This window comes from Hippopotamus amphibius, chromosome 12, assembly GCF_030028045.1.
Source record: "Hippopotamus amphibius kiboko isolate mHipAmp2 chromosome 12, mHipAmp2.hap2, whole genome shotgun sequence".
Lineage (NCBI taxonomy): Eukaryota > Metazoa > Chordata > Mammalia > Artiodactyla > Hippopotamidae > Hippopotamus > Hippopotamus amphibius.
Genome location: NC_080197.1, coordinates 76514077 through 76529587, shown reverse-complemented (window position 1 = coordinate 76529587; position 15511 = coordinate 76514077). Strand labels below are relative to the sequence as shown.

Sequence of the window (15511 nt, the reverse complement as noted above, 5' to 3'; positions counted from 1 at the left end):
CGCTTCCCGCACGCGCCCCACGTGCCCCTCTCGCCACCGCGCAGAGCTCTCCGCTCTCCTCCCCATCCCCGGCCGGGCGGGGGCTAGGGGAGGCGACGCGAAGCTCCGGACCCGGAGAGTCGCTTCCCAGTTTGGGGAGTTGAGACTCCTCGCCTGGCGCGACTACCTGCCGGAGTCCCCCTGCCTGGGCTCAAAGCTTTCTCGGAAACGACTCCGCACCCCAGGCTGGTCCAGGCCAGCGGCCACCCCACCCTGGGTCTGCTCAGATGTTGGAGATGCGCGCGCGGCCCGCGCATCTGGGTCCCCGCTGGGGAGCGGCGGGCACTGGGGCCGGGCGGTCCCTGGGGAGTTCCTCGCAGTTCCTCTGGGCCAGCTCCAGGAATGGGAGGTGCCCGGAGGCTGGGGGGCCCGGGGCCCCGCGCAGCTCGGTCGGACTTCAGAGAACCTCCAAGGACCAAATTGCTCCGTGGCCCCGCAGCTCTACTCACATTCTAAAGGAAATTTGGGACGCTTGGGAGTTGAAGGTTCGGGAAAGGAGGAGCTGGGTGGGGGAGGGGACTCTGCTTGTTGCTTTCGGGCGCGAGTGGGTGCGCCGCGAGGAGACGCTGCTTCTTTGGGGCATTTTGGCTGCTGCGTTCCTTAAAGGCACTGAAAGGAGACCCCCGAGCCGAACAGGGTGGGGGTTGCTGACTAGTAAGGATGCCTGTTGTTGGATGTGTGGCTGGGGGCTTCCAGGTGGAGGAAACACCGAACTAGACCGTCTGGTCTCGACCTCTGGCGGCGGGCGGCAGGTTCAGAGCCTGAGTGCAGGCAGCTTGCCTGGACGCAGCCCTAGCGCCGAGCTTGGAGCTGGAGAGCTGGCGACTGCGCGCCTTGAACTTGTTTATGTGCGGGAGGAGCAGGAAGCGGGAGCTGCGAGCGGGGGGTGGGGGGCGGGCTAAAGGGGGTGGGTGTCACCCCGGGACTCAGTCGCTTACGGGCTGTGCTGGGCGAGTGCTTTTTAATGAAGAGATGTCCTCTCCTGCTCTGCAGAACGGCGAGCCAGAGACACATCTAAACCCTCTGCCCAAATGTCAGGATGGAGAAAGTTGGAACGGGAGAGAACTTTGCGATGGGTTCTGTTTTCCCAGCGCTCAGAAATTCTCCGGCGTCCTCAGCCTGCCCCCCTCCCGCCCCCGACACAAAGAAGGTGGAGGGGTAGGATTCAGGGGATAAAATCCAGCCGCCTCTACCTTGGGTTCAAAAGCTCAGACCTGGATATGGCGTTGGGAGAAAAGGAGATGAAAAGAAAGAGCTCTGAACAGTGTTAGGGGGAGAGTAGTATGCCTGCGGGATTGCACTAGGGAGCGTGTATGGTTCTGTGCTGGTGTGGACTGGTTTGTAGCTGGAAGTGGACGATTTGGCTCTGTGTGAATGGGGTCTGCTGCCCTACGGAGGGCGATCAGGACTCCTGGGCGCTCTGTTTGGTCAGGAAAGGAGGTTTTTTTGGAAAGTCTCTGCCTGAAGGTGTGTATGGGGGTGGCCAGAGTGCGGGAGCTCCCCTGCTCTGCCTGCAGGTGGAGGTGTGTGTTGCTGAGGCTCTCTTGTTTGGGCAGCAGGTGAGAGCATGTGGGAACATAGGTGTAGCTAATGAGAAATCTGTGCCTGCGAAGGGTGTCAGAGCAGGAGGAGAGGTACTGTGTGTTGCAGCAGATGGCTTGTACGTGCCTGCACAGACACACGGAGTGGGTGTGGCGTGGGAGGGCGGCTGTGTGGGGGCCGTGTGTGGAAGGTTAGGCTATGCGCCTACGGATTGTGGAAGGGAAGGGGTTGGGGGGAGAGATTATCTGCAAAGAGCGGAATGTGAACTTCATGAGTGAGTACTGGGAAATTTGGCCAGGATGGCAATGGGGTATGTGGAGAACAGAGAATTGTGGGCTCAGGCACTTATTACAGAGAGAGGGGGCATTTGCAGAGAAGGATGCTGGGGTGGTTTTTTGCCTTCTCCCCCTCTCCCCCTTCCCAGAGAGGGGGGAATTGGAGAAGGCCTAGGACGAGGGATGTACATTTAAGGGGAAAAGTCCTCTGTGTGTTGGTACAGGGTGGGGATGTGTGTGTAAGATTGGAGTGAGCAGAGAAATGTGTTTTGCATGCCTAGTGGCAGGAATAGGCGTTGTGTTATGTTGTGTAATGGGTTTTTTATTTAATAGAGGAATTCACTGTCATCAGTTGTTACTGATTATCAATTAAAATTTATGGGATGCTCACTGGATGCCCAGTCCATTGCTGGGTACTGGGGTGTGGCACAGTGCCCTGGAAAAATTCCTTCCCAGGGCTCAGCTGACCGCCTCAGTTTTGCTAGGAGGAACAAGGAGAGCTGGGTGCTAGTCGAGGTTTCTTCAAGAACTGTAATTCAGTTTCTAGAGATGTTTATGAATCTCAGAGGCCAAAGGGAAGCTGACTTGAAATATATCTGTGGTTTTGTAAAAAGGGTGCAGAAAGATAGAGATGATGGATAGTTTTGTGTGTTGGGAGCAATCTTAGGGCTGTTACTGTTTCTTGTAGGAGGTGCGGGCTGGGAATGAAGGGGTGCAGCAAGCCAGGTCAGAGTGCAGGTCCTGATACATTGGAGGGTTGAGTTTCCTAGAGCATGGCAGGGACGAGGCGTCATACGTGGAGCTGGAGAAGGGGTGAGGCAGCGATCAGGAAGAGGCAAGGAAGATGCAGGTTGGGAGTGATTATTAATCTTTGATGACTTCTGAGCTGTAAGTGTAAAGCTAACCTGTGTATGTGCGTGTGCGTTTGTGTGTGTGTGCGCGCACACAGGCTGTGGGGTTGGAGTGAAGTACCTGGCTGGGGGAAGCTAGCCTGGAGGACAGGAGGGGTGTATATTCTGGTTCTGGTGGGGGAGGTGGAATGTATGTTTTTGCAGGAATTCTTTGTGTCCGAGGAAGGATGAAAATCATCTTGGATGCTCAGGTGTGTATCAGAGTTTAAAAGGTACAGATAAAAGGGGGGTTTCAGGCTTTAGGAAGCATTTGGGGAGGGAGGGGAATGTGAGGTGGGTTGGGTTCATACCAGCAAGAGCAGGGGATGGGTGTGCATTGGTCGCACACACCTGCTGACCTGGAACCTCATTTTTAACGTCTGTTCATATGAGGGCATATGTTTGGGGGGGGACAAACCTCATTTAACTCATGACTCTTTTGATTTCCTGAAATGATAGCTGTGCCATTTTGAGATTCTGCCTTATTTGTAGGGGAAATTCATCTACGTAAGAGGGTTGAGGCAGGGTCTGATCCTTGGTTAGAGGATCTTACAGCAGCATTTCTGAGGATGGCATGGTGGAGGTGGAAGGCTTCCCATTGGGGATGACTTGGTTCTAGTCCAGTTCTGCCACTTTGGAGCAGGGTGACTTCGGGAAAGTTTTCTCATCTCTCTGATCCTCTGTTGTTTCTCTTTGTGTAAAATGGCGTTGTCTGCCATGACTCAGTGAGGAGGAAAGTTCACTCTACTTCCTTCCCAGTCAGAGCCTGGTGTATTTAGAGGTACAGAACTTTATTCAGAAGTGATGCCAAGTTTAATACAGGCGCTTGCATGGATGGGAACCATTGTACAGATGGGTCCCAGGCCTCCTTCTCTTTACAATGCGAGTTGGTAAAACAGTCTTAATGCCTGCTGAGTGTCTGCTGCTCACCCACGGTGCAAACAGAACTTTCCACAACTGCCTCAGCTTACTCATCCATAAAGTGGAGGCAACCAACCCTCGATTATTGTTGACAGCAATCTGTATTCATAAAAGGTCTTTGAACTATTCAGAAGAAAGGTGGTCCACAAATCAATGTTATTAATTATCCGAGACAGACACGTTCCTTTTCTGCAGACCGCAACGCCAAAAGAAATGTGATTTCGAGCACAGAGAAAATAGTCATTGTTCTTGGCATGTTAGAATAAAAGGGGAGCAAAGTCCAGCCATCCTGGCTTACTACCAAGGTCTGTTTTCCTCTGGGCTGTGGATCGTTGGCAGACCAGAGCCTGCCTGTAAGAGGAGGGCATGGGTTTTGGATCTGCAAAGTAGCAGACACCCAAGGCAGCAAGTCGGTGCAGCCAGTTTCCCCAGAGACAAAGTGGAGACCAAAAAAAAAAAAAAAAAGAAAAAAGAGGAGCCAGGAAACCCACTCAAGCCTCCGAGTCCTCCCAGAAGTCAGCACATGCTGTCAACTGCTGGCTGGGAGTCAGGCTCCCATCCCTGAGTTCAGTGGCCATAAATAGTCAGGAGCTAAGCTATTTCCATGAGGCACTAAACCAATTCTGTTGCTTTTCTTGGCGAGATTGGGCCAATTAAGTTGATTGGAAGAGGTCACTGCTGATGGCTCTCACATTCCCCAGACGGGACCGGCCAGCAGAGTTTAATTACATAACATTTCCCATCTATGCAGCTCCCCTCCAGACGGATCAGATGTTCAGGCCTCCCCAGCTTGCTCCAGGCTTCTCCAGACCCTTTCCTGAGCAGTTACAGCACTCCCACCCCAGTTGTGAGGAATGTAAACCCACGTGTTGGCAGGAAGGAGAGCGGGGAGTCCGATGGCGGACACAGAAGACCCTTCAAACCCACCCAGCCTCACCAGCTGCTGTTTTACTCTTTAATGAGGCAGGCAGTTTCTGATGGTGGGGATGTTGAACTAATGACCGTTGCTAGGGTTTTCCACTTAGTTTTCTTTAAAATTGAGTTTGTTGGAGAAGGACCAAATCTTCTCCTGGAGACCAGCCTAAGACCCGTATGGTGCTGCTGATAAGCTCTGTGGATGTACTTTGTGCATGGAGAGGCATGTTCAGAGAGAGAGGCGAGCAGGGCTGTGTGCATGCTGGGGGACACAGGAGCACAGGAGGGGCCCTGGGTGGGCAGGAGGCATTCCTAGAGCTTGTGTTATGGGCGGCAGGTATATGGGCACCTGGCTCAGATTGGACTGTCATTGTATTGTGTCTTTCAGAAGAGCCAGCTTGTGAAAGAAGTTGGGAGCAGCTTTTTTTTTCAGGGCATTTGTATCTGGGGATGAAGGATGTGTGAACTTTTAGGCAGTATGAAACCAGTACAGATAGAACCTCATTCTTGCCTGAACAGATTTCTATTAAGATCAAGGCTGGATGAAAGAAGCCTTTCAGAGGACTCATTTTAGAACCTATGAAAGTACATGTAGATGGACCAAGATCTTTAAAGTCTTTTCTTGTTGTTACTGATAGTTTTCCATAAGTCAGCCTTTCCTGCTACCTAAAAATACCAAAGGGATAAGTGTGCATGCACCTCTGGGTGGTGAGGATGCATTGGCTATTTCGTGTCCACATCTGTGCTGTGGTCCTTCTCAAGCAGTCCTAACTGAGAACCACCAGAGGCTGTCTGTGGCTCTGGCATCCTTACAGAACTAACCTCATACTGTAAGTGTGGTTTCGCTGGACAAGGATTTTGACGTGCACTTTGGTGTGGTCTGTTGTGATTGCTCACTTTTCAGCAGCATCTCCAGAAAAGACATTTGTTGAGCCTCCAATCTTCTATGGATTTCTTCAGTTAGGGATTTTTTTGAACGGGTTAAGATTCTTGCTCATTCAAGACCAGAGCTGTAGGAGTAAACGGTAGCTTACTGACCTCAAAAGATCCCAGGCCAAGGTCATTGTAAGCAGCCTGGGGCAGCAGAAAGCCTGCTGACTTGGAGATGAGGGACCAAGCTTGCCACTGAGCTCTGTCACTAATCAGACCTTAGACCCTGGACGGTCTCTACGGGCCTTGACGTACCCATCTGTAAATGAAGAATGTGAACTACAGATCTCAAAATTCCATTCCAATTGCACCATCTGAGACGTCTACAGTAGCCCCATCCTCCTACTCAATCAGTGCTAATATGCTTTACTTGGAGTGCATCTTGGCACACCTTCAATGAACTCCCGTTTTTATCTTTGGGGAATGGCTGAGTCAAAGGCAGAAAGGCATGCAAAGAATTTGCCATAGTGTTTTGTTTTGGCCAAGAATGCTCTTGAGGTTGGCTTCGCCTGCACAGTGTGTAACAGAGCTGGAAGGGGTGGGGTTTGGCTTTCTGGTGGAACCAATGCTTCCACATGAATGCCTGTTAGTATCAGTGTTTCTTTTCTTTTTTTTTAATGAATTTATTTATTATTTGTTATTTGTTCGCTGTGTTGGATCTTCATTGCTGCACTCGGGCTTTCTCTAGTTGCAGCGAGAGGGGCAATTCTTTGCTGCAGCATGCGGGCTTCTCATTGTGGTGGCTTCTCTTGTTTCGGAGTACAGGCTCTAGGCGCACAGGCTTCAGTAGTTGTGGCACACGGGCTCAGTAGTTGCTATACGCACGGGCTTAGTAGCTCTGAAGCATGTGGGGTCTTCCCAGACTAGGGATCAAACCAGTTTCCCCTACATTGGCAGGCAGATTCTTAACTACTGTGTCACCAGGGAAGTCCCAATATCAGTGTTTCTGACTAAGAGAAGTACCCACCTTGAAGATGGTGGTTTGGCAGGTGGGGAGACTAAGGTTATGTGAGGTTAAGGGATGTGCTTACAGATACACAGCTAGATCTCGATATGCTGACTGAAGCCTGAAGCCTATGGCCATCCCAAGACCATCACCTGCCAGTCAGATTCTGTTTCTGCATTCTGTGATGTTATCTAGATGGGAGATGGCTCAATAACCCACTGCAAAGTCTGTCACCCCACCAGGTAACTTGCCGCATGGGAAAGTTCATTTTCAGGTGCAAGACAAATGTTGAGGCTTTCTGGCCACCTGCTCGAAAGCGTGTATGAAGTCTGTCTTAGCTCCCATTGCCCTCCCCCTTTACTTCCTGTCTTGTTGACAAGGGAATCTGCCCTTCCAGAATGGGGGTATTGATTTAAGCCACAGTTGCCTCCTTGTAAACACTATGAGATTGGAGCTGGACATCTGGTTTTGATCCACTCGCCCACGAGAGGTGGTAGGTCCTAGCTTTCTTGAGTCCTGTGATGAGGGTTGCATAGAGTCAAAGTAAACGAGAAAGGAGAACATGAGGGCCCTTCCGAATTTGGAAAATGGCTTTTCTTGAAAGGCTGGGGCGCTCCCTCCATGTATAACGGGGCCAGACTGAATGTAGATTTCTTGCTGAGAGGTTGAAGGCAGGAGGTGCTGCCAAGGACTGGAGTCCCCAGGCTCTGTTTGATCAAAGCAGAGCAGTTGTAGAGTCTTCCGGCCTTGACACTTGCTTACTACATGCCCTTCTGGTAGGGAAGCCAGAGGGATTCTCAGGGTGCACGTTGCCACCATCTCTGAAGGGTGAGACTGAAGGCTCTTGTTTTTCTCCCTCTGCTGACTTCCCCGTTACCTTCCCATCACTTTCCCACACATACATCTTCAAAGCAATGAATGAGAATGATTTTGTTCTGTTGCCAAAAGGTGTTTGCAGTGCACTAATAATAAATGGACAACATAACCTAATGCCTGTGAAATTGTGGGTGCTTGAAAGATATGTGTTTGCTTTGTTTAAAACAACGTTCCATGTGTACGGTGATGCTTTCCTCCTTCGTAAGAGGGCATAGCCCTATTATTATCATTTTTTTTTTATGATAGTCAGGTCTTACCCCGCCCCCCCCCTCTGTTTTTAGGTCTGAGCCCCTGGCATTTAAAAATATCCTCCCCCTCTGGCTCCAAACCATCCCTCAGGGAATATAGTTCAAGTTCCTAGTCTGGGATTATTTCCATTCCGTGTCTAGCAGATCTACTGATGGATCATGGGGCATATCCAACCCCTGCTTCCACTGGTCCAAGAGGGAATGTGCAGCTCTAGAAATCACCTGTTTCCTAACTCGTGGGTCCTGTCATTGGGAAGGAGCCCAGATCTACTGAAACCCACCTTGCTCCTCGCGCAGCTCACCTTACCTCTCCTTTCGAAGGACTCAAACTAGCTGTACGACCTTGAGCAAATCACTCTCCCTCCACGGGCCTCTCTTTCCTCTTCTGGAAAAGAGAGGGAATTGGATTCATGGGAAGGTCAAGAGGACCCTGCCAGTGGTGACAGGTCACATCTTCCATGACTCTGCTGCTCCCTAAGCCTCACTGTGTCCTGTGCCTGGGATTTCCGGGTATCCCTGATGCTCTGGAGGACTTATGTGCAGAGATGCGGAGGGGGTGGAGGAGGAAATGAAGTTATATGATGCCAGATAAGTCCTTGAACATATGGAGGAGTGCATGTTTATAAAGTGCTGAAGAGGCAAGCCTGCCAGATTTGTGGCAGATCTTGGCTTGGGAGTTGGAAGCGTAGGGAGAGGTTTCTGTGGGATGAAGTTCTCTTTGGGTAGCTGAATTCGGTGAGTGAAATCAGAAAGATCCTGAACTATGAGCAGAGACTCCAGACTCCACCCCCAACTGTCCCAGAGCCTCACTGTGCAATTTGGGGAGTCTCTGCTCCATGGAGAGTGAAGGACTCCTGGCTTAGATGATCCCCCCACATCTTTCCTGCCTTATCAGTAATTATGGAAATTGAGGGCTAGTAGAAAAGCCTGGATGGGTGGATCACTAAGGGGATATGGCTTGAATGTAGAGGGAAATGTCTGATTGCAAGAGGGTATGAGTGGCAGAAATATACATCTGTTCTTGAATTTGAGATATCCATGGAGGGTTTATTCTGTGTATATATTGGGCTTAGAGTGCTCTTCCCTCCTTCTTCACCAGGGATACTGAAAGCATCCTTCACATCTTCACTTCACCATCACCTTCTCCTGGAAGCCTCCCTGCATCTCCCAGGGAGCCTGGGGCTCCCTCCCAATCTCCTGTGTTATACCACCCAGCATCCTATCTTCTCATTAGAAAATGGGCTCTGCAAAGAAAGGGACCTGGTCTTTTCATCCCTGTGTCCCCAATGCAGGGATGAAATGCGTTGGGTGAGTGAATGTATGATGGGTTATCAGGGAGTCCAGCACTGAAAGGCTGGGCTCAGAGAGGTGAGGCACCTTCCCAAGGGTCCAGAGCTGTGTTCTCTGTGTCCCATTTTGGCATGTCCCTAGGCTGAGGTCATGAAGCTCACTGCCTGCCCATCAGGAAAGGCTGTTCTTGCTCCCTTTAGAGACCCCTTCTCCCCTGTGTCTTAGTCTGCCAAGCTCTTCTGAAAATGTGGGTTTTGGTCACAGGAGAATTGGGTGTCGCTGCACATGACTTAGGGCCATCTATCTCCAGACACTCAGAAAACACGTGTTTAAAGATTATTCATTAAGCGTCCTGTTGGTGACTGCCATGTCTCAGGTCCTGTGCTCTGTGCTGGAGAAGATGCAGAGATGAATGTTGAGCTCTGAGCTCCAGGGTCTAGGAGCTGGTGAGGGTGATGGGCCAGGTACATCATTGTGCTCCAGGGAGGGGCGGTATGAGCATGGAACTTCAAGTGCAGGGTACGGGCTAGGGTGTTGTATGTTGGTGTGAATGATGGTGGGGAATCCTCTTGACTAGGAGCAGGCTGGAGAGTCCATGAACAGCCTTCACTTCTCGCCCCTGAGTTCCCAAGGCCGGACCAAGCCTCCTGGCAGTGGACGCTCAGAGCCCGTTGTCATGGGAGCCCTTGGTTCTTCCCAGGGAGAGTTTTGGGGAAGATGCATGTTGTACAGGTGTTGGGTCTGGGTGGATGTGTAGGTGTGTGTGCTCACGAGTGTGCTTTCCAGAAGTAGCCCTGCTTTTGGCTGTAGTGGGCCCAGGCCGAGGAGGTGCGTCTGCCTGGGGCTCGTAAGCATTGCTTCTCCCAGCTGCACTGTGTATTGGCTCTGTGACCACTCCTGACACAGGGACAGACTGCCATCTACTGTCCACTCCTGTCCTCCATGCGTCCCTCCTGCTCCAGTGAGCTCCTCGGCATTTGTTTTTTCACATCCTGTTTTTAATGGGTCCAGATACCAGCAGAAAGAGAATAGACATCAGGTCCTTATTAAGTAACTTCATTGGAATTTAGAAGGGGGCCTTTTAAGAGCATGACACATCTGTTAGATGCCTTTCTTATCTGCTTAATAAAAGTGTTATTTGAAGGGGGCCTCATGCCTCTCTTGATTCTTCTTAATTACCGTGCTGGATACCTGGGTACCGTGTAGAGTACCAAGAAGAGGAAGGCTAGGTCTTGCCTTCAAGGGCCTTGCAGTCTAGCTGGGAGTTGGGACACACCTGTAAAGAAATAGACCATAGGATGGGGCAAGATATGTTTGGTAGGTGGCACGTGAGTGGCAGGGACCCCAGATGCTTTGGGGGTTTGAGGGAAGGAAGTGTCTTTGTAGATGGAGCGATTGGGAGAGAGAAGTGTGGGCAGCTTGACCGGGTCTCCTTTTAGCAACCCCAGGATTCGGTGAGCACCTCCTGAGACTTGTGTGATATCGTGGAACAGGCTCTGAGCTGGGAGTCTGGGGATCTAGAAGCTCCTGTGACCCAGAGCTGTTGGTTTTGATGTCCTAGGGCTCTCCCATCCCTGACCCGGCATCACATCCACCCTGGCACTCAGAGGGAGGTCGATCCTTGTTGCTACCATGTCAATGACCAGTAGAGCCAGAATCCCTCCTGCACCCCTCTGCAGGGAGGGCATCTCAAGGTGTGGTCCTGTCCTGACAACCCCACACACAGTGGGAGGGAGAGAATTTTCCCAGAGTAACCTCTGGTTCTGTACAGCTACAGGGAGGTGAACGGCTTTCAGGAGGTGTCTGCCTGCTCCTTCTCTCCGTATCTCTCCTGGACCATCCTTCCAAAAATACATCTGCATAGTGTTTGAGTCAAGGGTAGTTTTATCAAAAGAAATTGCATGAGTATCCTAGTGCTGGTCATAGCTCAGGTCTACGATTCTTTCATGTTAGAATTCATTCTACCGTTGCTTTTATGGAGTTTTAAGAAAAGTATCTAAGACTTTCTATGGCTGTGGATTAAAATGGAGGGAAAGTTGCTTTCCAAAGCTCAGTCTCCCGTTCTTTCTTTTTCTCTTTTTTTTTTCTTAGCATTTAAATGATCATCAAGAAAACCTTCAGTGTATTTATTCCATGTACTTGTTTTCTGGTGCGTGTGTATGTGTGTGTTTGTGTGTGTGTGAGAGAGAGACAGAGAGACAGACAGACAGACAGAGACAGAGAGAGAGAGAGAGAGACAGAGAGAGAGCAAGAACAAGTGAGAAAGATATTTTAGATTGTGGTCTGTTAGCAAGACTAGAAAATCAGGTTGAACTGGGGTTGGGTTACTGGTAGAGAGACCTCAGCTTGTCACTCTAATCCTCTGACATTTCCCTTTTACTTTTTGGCTCTTGTATGAATTGGGAAGCTCTCCTCCCAGTCCCTCTTCACTGTTTACATCTCCTTTTGGGGGCTGCTGTATTAAGTTACTGTCTGTCTGCAGAAAGTCTCCCAAGTTCTTGGGAGGACCTCTCGACAGAGGCACAGTCAAGGGTGGAGCCATTAGAGCAGGTCCAATTTTTTACTGTGAGTGGGGAAACAAGGTTAGGGGTTGGAGAAGACGTCCCTTTGTTTATCATGTGTTTTCCTGTGACACAATGATGTTTGTGACTCTTGCCTAAAGAGAGAGAGTGAGCAGAGGCTGGGACAGAGATGGAAAGGGAAATTCTTCCAAGAGCAGCCAATGTGAAGGGAGAGACTCTGTTCCCAGCGGTTTCCGTGGGAGGTTTTCTGATGGCCTGTGATGTGATTTGTAATCGTGGGTGAAAGTAGGAGGAAATGGGGGAGAGGAGAGTTCCAGGTGAGGATGCAGATGGAAAGAGGGCCCCGGGTGAGGGAAACCAAGAGCTAAAAGAACTGAAAGCGGTCCAAGTCGTGGCGCACAAGGAGCAGTGTCAGGTGACGTGTCCAGGGAGGTGCAAAGAAGGAGGGTCAACACTGAGCTTTTTCCTAACTTCAAGGGCAATGGGAGCCAGGGAAGGTGGCACAGAGAAGGATACGATCAGCCTTTTGTTTTTTAAAAAAAGATCACTCTGGTGCAGTATGGGAGATGGCTCTTCCTAAATAGTTGTCCAGTGGGAAAAAGACTGTTGATTGGATTGATGGGAGAAGGAATGAACAAGTGAATAGATAAATGAAACGCAAAGGGGAGCATCGAGCTGGACTTGCTCACTGGTTTCTCTGACCAGTGCTGGCCCCAGGGGAGATGAAGGATAGGGCTGGCTGGGGGGATAGGGGACAGGTCATGGATTAGTGGGGCTCTGGCTGTGGGGAAGCAGGGACCAGCATAGCAACAATGCTGAGAGGTCAGTTGGCCGTGGGAGGTCCCCCTAAACCTGTTTTCGTTTTCTATACATTTCCATCCTAATTTGATTTCGTTCTGAATCAAAAAAAGAAAGTGGCTTTTGGAGTTGTACTCCAGAAAACCTGAAACTGTGATGGTGACTTTCTCCGGAGGGGGCTGCTTGCTCTGCAGACCTTTTCACAGGCTCGAAGTGGGATGTGGACAGATGGTGAGGTTTCTGGGGCCTCTGAGGGGGGGGTCCCAGATTCTGGACATCAGCTCCATCTATAGATGATTCCTATGAATCAATGTGTGTGTGTGTTTCAAAGTCTTCTGAAAATTACCAAATTCCACAGAACCTCTTTTGCTTGTAGTGGATCCCTATAGAGAGCCACTTGCGAGGTCACGTTGGTTAGCACAGATAAGGAGTGTGTGTGACAGTGACCTAGACAGACACCAGCATGCCATCCAGCAGCTTGGCCTGTGAGAATGCAGGAATTCCCCTTGGTGAAGGCAAAGGGAACCAGAGACCCTCCTGTGTCTTCTCGAAGTTCTCTGCTCAATGAAGACTCTCCCATGTTCTTCCTGTCCTGTTCTTAGCTTGCACTTTGCAATCTTTTGACTCTGGCCAACTCAAGTTGAACATCTAAGGTTGGGACAGAGACATCTGTATTTCTTAAAGCTCATCGGGAAGTTTCAAGGTGCAGCCAAGGTTGAGAACCACTAGCTCACAGTGGGACCCCCTCTGCCCCGTCCCTGCCCCTCTGCAGCTTCGCCGTGGCATCTGTCCCCTTCGGTGAGGCCCCCATAAACCCACTGTAAGTTGAAAATATTGTTGGTCGAAAATGCGTTGAATACACCTCACCTGCCAAACATCACAGCTTAGCCTCGCCTACCTTAAATGTGCTCAGAACATTTCCATCAGCCTAACAGGTAGGCAAAATCATCTCACACAAAGCCTGTTTTATAATAAAGTGTGGAATATCTCATATAATGTATCGAATACTGTACTGCAAGTGAAGAACAGAAGGGCCATCTGGGTACAGAATGGCTGAAAGTGTATCATGATCGCGGGGCAGCGTCACGAGAGAGGATCTATGCATATCGCCAGCCTGGGAAAAAGATCAGAATTCAAGATCCACTGAGTATGGTTTCTACTGAGTGTGTATCACTTTCACATCATCGTAAAGTCCAGAAATTCTAAGTCGAACTGTCATAAGGCGGGGGCTGTCTGCACTTGCACTGAGGGATGTTCAGCTCATTTGAGCTGAATCTCCTGCTCCGTAATCATCCGGCATCCACCTAGGAAAGAGGAGACCAGGAGAGGGGAGACCAGGAGGGCAGATCACTGGGGCTCAGCAGATCCTGAAGTGCAGCTCAACTCCATCTACTGAGGGGGATGCTGAGAGTGAGGGTGGGGAGCGGGGCAGAGAGAGAGGGACAGAGACCAGCATTCCCAGGGCCTGGATGCTGTGCAGGTACTTTTCTGGTTTTTATTTTATTTTATTTTATATTGATCATGCCACATGGCATGTGGGATCTTAGTTCCCTGACCAGGGATTGAACCCGTGCCCCCTGCATTGGAAGTGTGGAGTCCTAACCACTGGACCGCCAAGGGAAGTCCCTGTGCAGGTACCTCTGTACACGTCATCTCATTAATTCCCCCAACTGCCCCCCCCCAGGGGCAGCTCTCACCCGAGGCTGGAGGGCACAGCATCCACAGTGCTTTCAGAGTGCAGAATGGTTTGTGGTCTCTGCAGGATCAGATTTCCTGCCTGGTTCTCTCTGGGAATTTGCATACCAGTCAGAGGCCCTACTCTCAGTGCCAGTGCTATTATGGAGCAGGGCTGCCAAAGTCTGACATCAAGGGCTCAGCGGGAAAGTCAGCACCTCTCTTCCCTCTCGGGTCTGTAGGATCCACCCAAGCACCAGGCTTAGGATGACAGTGCTCCCAAGAGGCCCACCCTGAGGACCGGCTTTAACCAATAGGCCTCTTTATCAGAAGGCAAGTGTTCTCTTGCCGTTCTGCCGTTAGGAAGCCAGGGTTTGCAGGAGGGCAGGGGAGTAGAGGGTCAGAGAAGGGAGCTAAAGATCAAGGTCTGAAAAAGCTAGTGAGGTCTGAAGCAGTTACACGGCCAACCGTGTGTTCCCGAATTGTAAAGTGGACCATGTGGAATTGTTGAAGTTGCTGGGTTTCTTGTTCACAAGAGGATATATATCCCTGTGGATGCTGGCAGGCGTGCTGGGGCTGGCTGTCCGGCACCCGTGGCTAAGTGCATGCGTCTCTAAGCCTTTGGAGTTGGGATTCTCTGGACTGCTGAATGGCCTGAGTGTAGTTGGGAGCTATGATGGAGTGAGCTGTGCCAACCCGATGTGGGACCCAGGATGGTGGTTCCTGGGGTGGGGGTGGGAGGCTGGACGGTGGTGCAGCTGTGATCTGCAGCAGGGGGCAGGGAGGTGGAGGGGTCTTGTTCTGCATGAGCACTGCTCGGGGATTGCCCACCAGAGACAGAGACAAGCCCTGGAAAAAGTAATGGAAGCAGAAACCCACAGGGCTGTCTGTACACATCCTGTGGGTGAAACTGAGGTCATTCTCCGCAACGGGTAGCTTCCACCCCACCAACCCTGCATCACACAGCCATCACCCTGAGCAATGGCTTTCTGTTTTTTAACTCAAGTGACAGTAGTATTTCAAGGAGGGGGCCAAGAGATGAGCTGAAGTATTTATATCTGGGCTCTTTTGAAATATAATTGATTTACAGTGTCATGTTAGGTCCAGGTGTACAGCAAAGTGATTCAGAATATATATATATATATAAAATTTCAGATTCTTTTCCCTTATAGGTTATTACAAAATATTGACTATAGCTCTCTGTGCTATACAGTAGGTCCCTGTAGTTTATGTACTATATATATAATAGTGTATATATTTTAATCCCAAACTCCTACTTTATCCCTCGCCCCTGCCCCTTTGGTAACCATCAGTTTCTTTTCTATGTCTGAGTCTATTTCTGTTTTGTAAATAAGTCCATTTGCATTTGCAGCAACATGGATGGACCTAGAGATGATCATACTAAGTGAAGGAAGTCAGACAGAGAAAGACAAACATCACATGAAATCGCTTCTATGTGGAATCTAAAAAATATGATACTATATCTGGGCTCTGGGCAATTTATTTTGTTTCCCAAAGTCTAATCTAGAACATGTTCATTCAGGACCATAAGCTGAGTTGAAAGGTAACTGTAGCACTGAGGAATATTAGATGCATTGACCATAAGAGGAGTTAAGACTGGTCCTCCGATAATCCCTCTGTAGAG

General features: G+C 50.1%; 1 protein-coding gene across 1 annotated transcript in view; it reads left to right on the top strand.

Moving 5' to 3' along the window:
- Window positions 1-15511, top strand: part of NTF3 (neurotrophin 3) — a 68141-nt gene that overhangs the window by 715 nt on the left and 51915 nt on the right. The gene's annotated exons all lie outside the window — the stretch shown is intronic.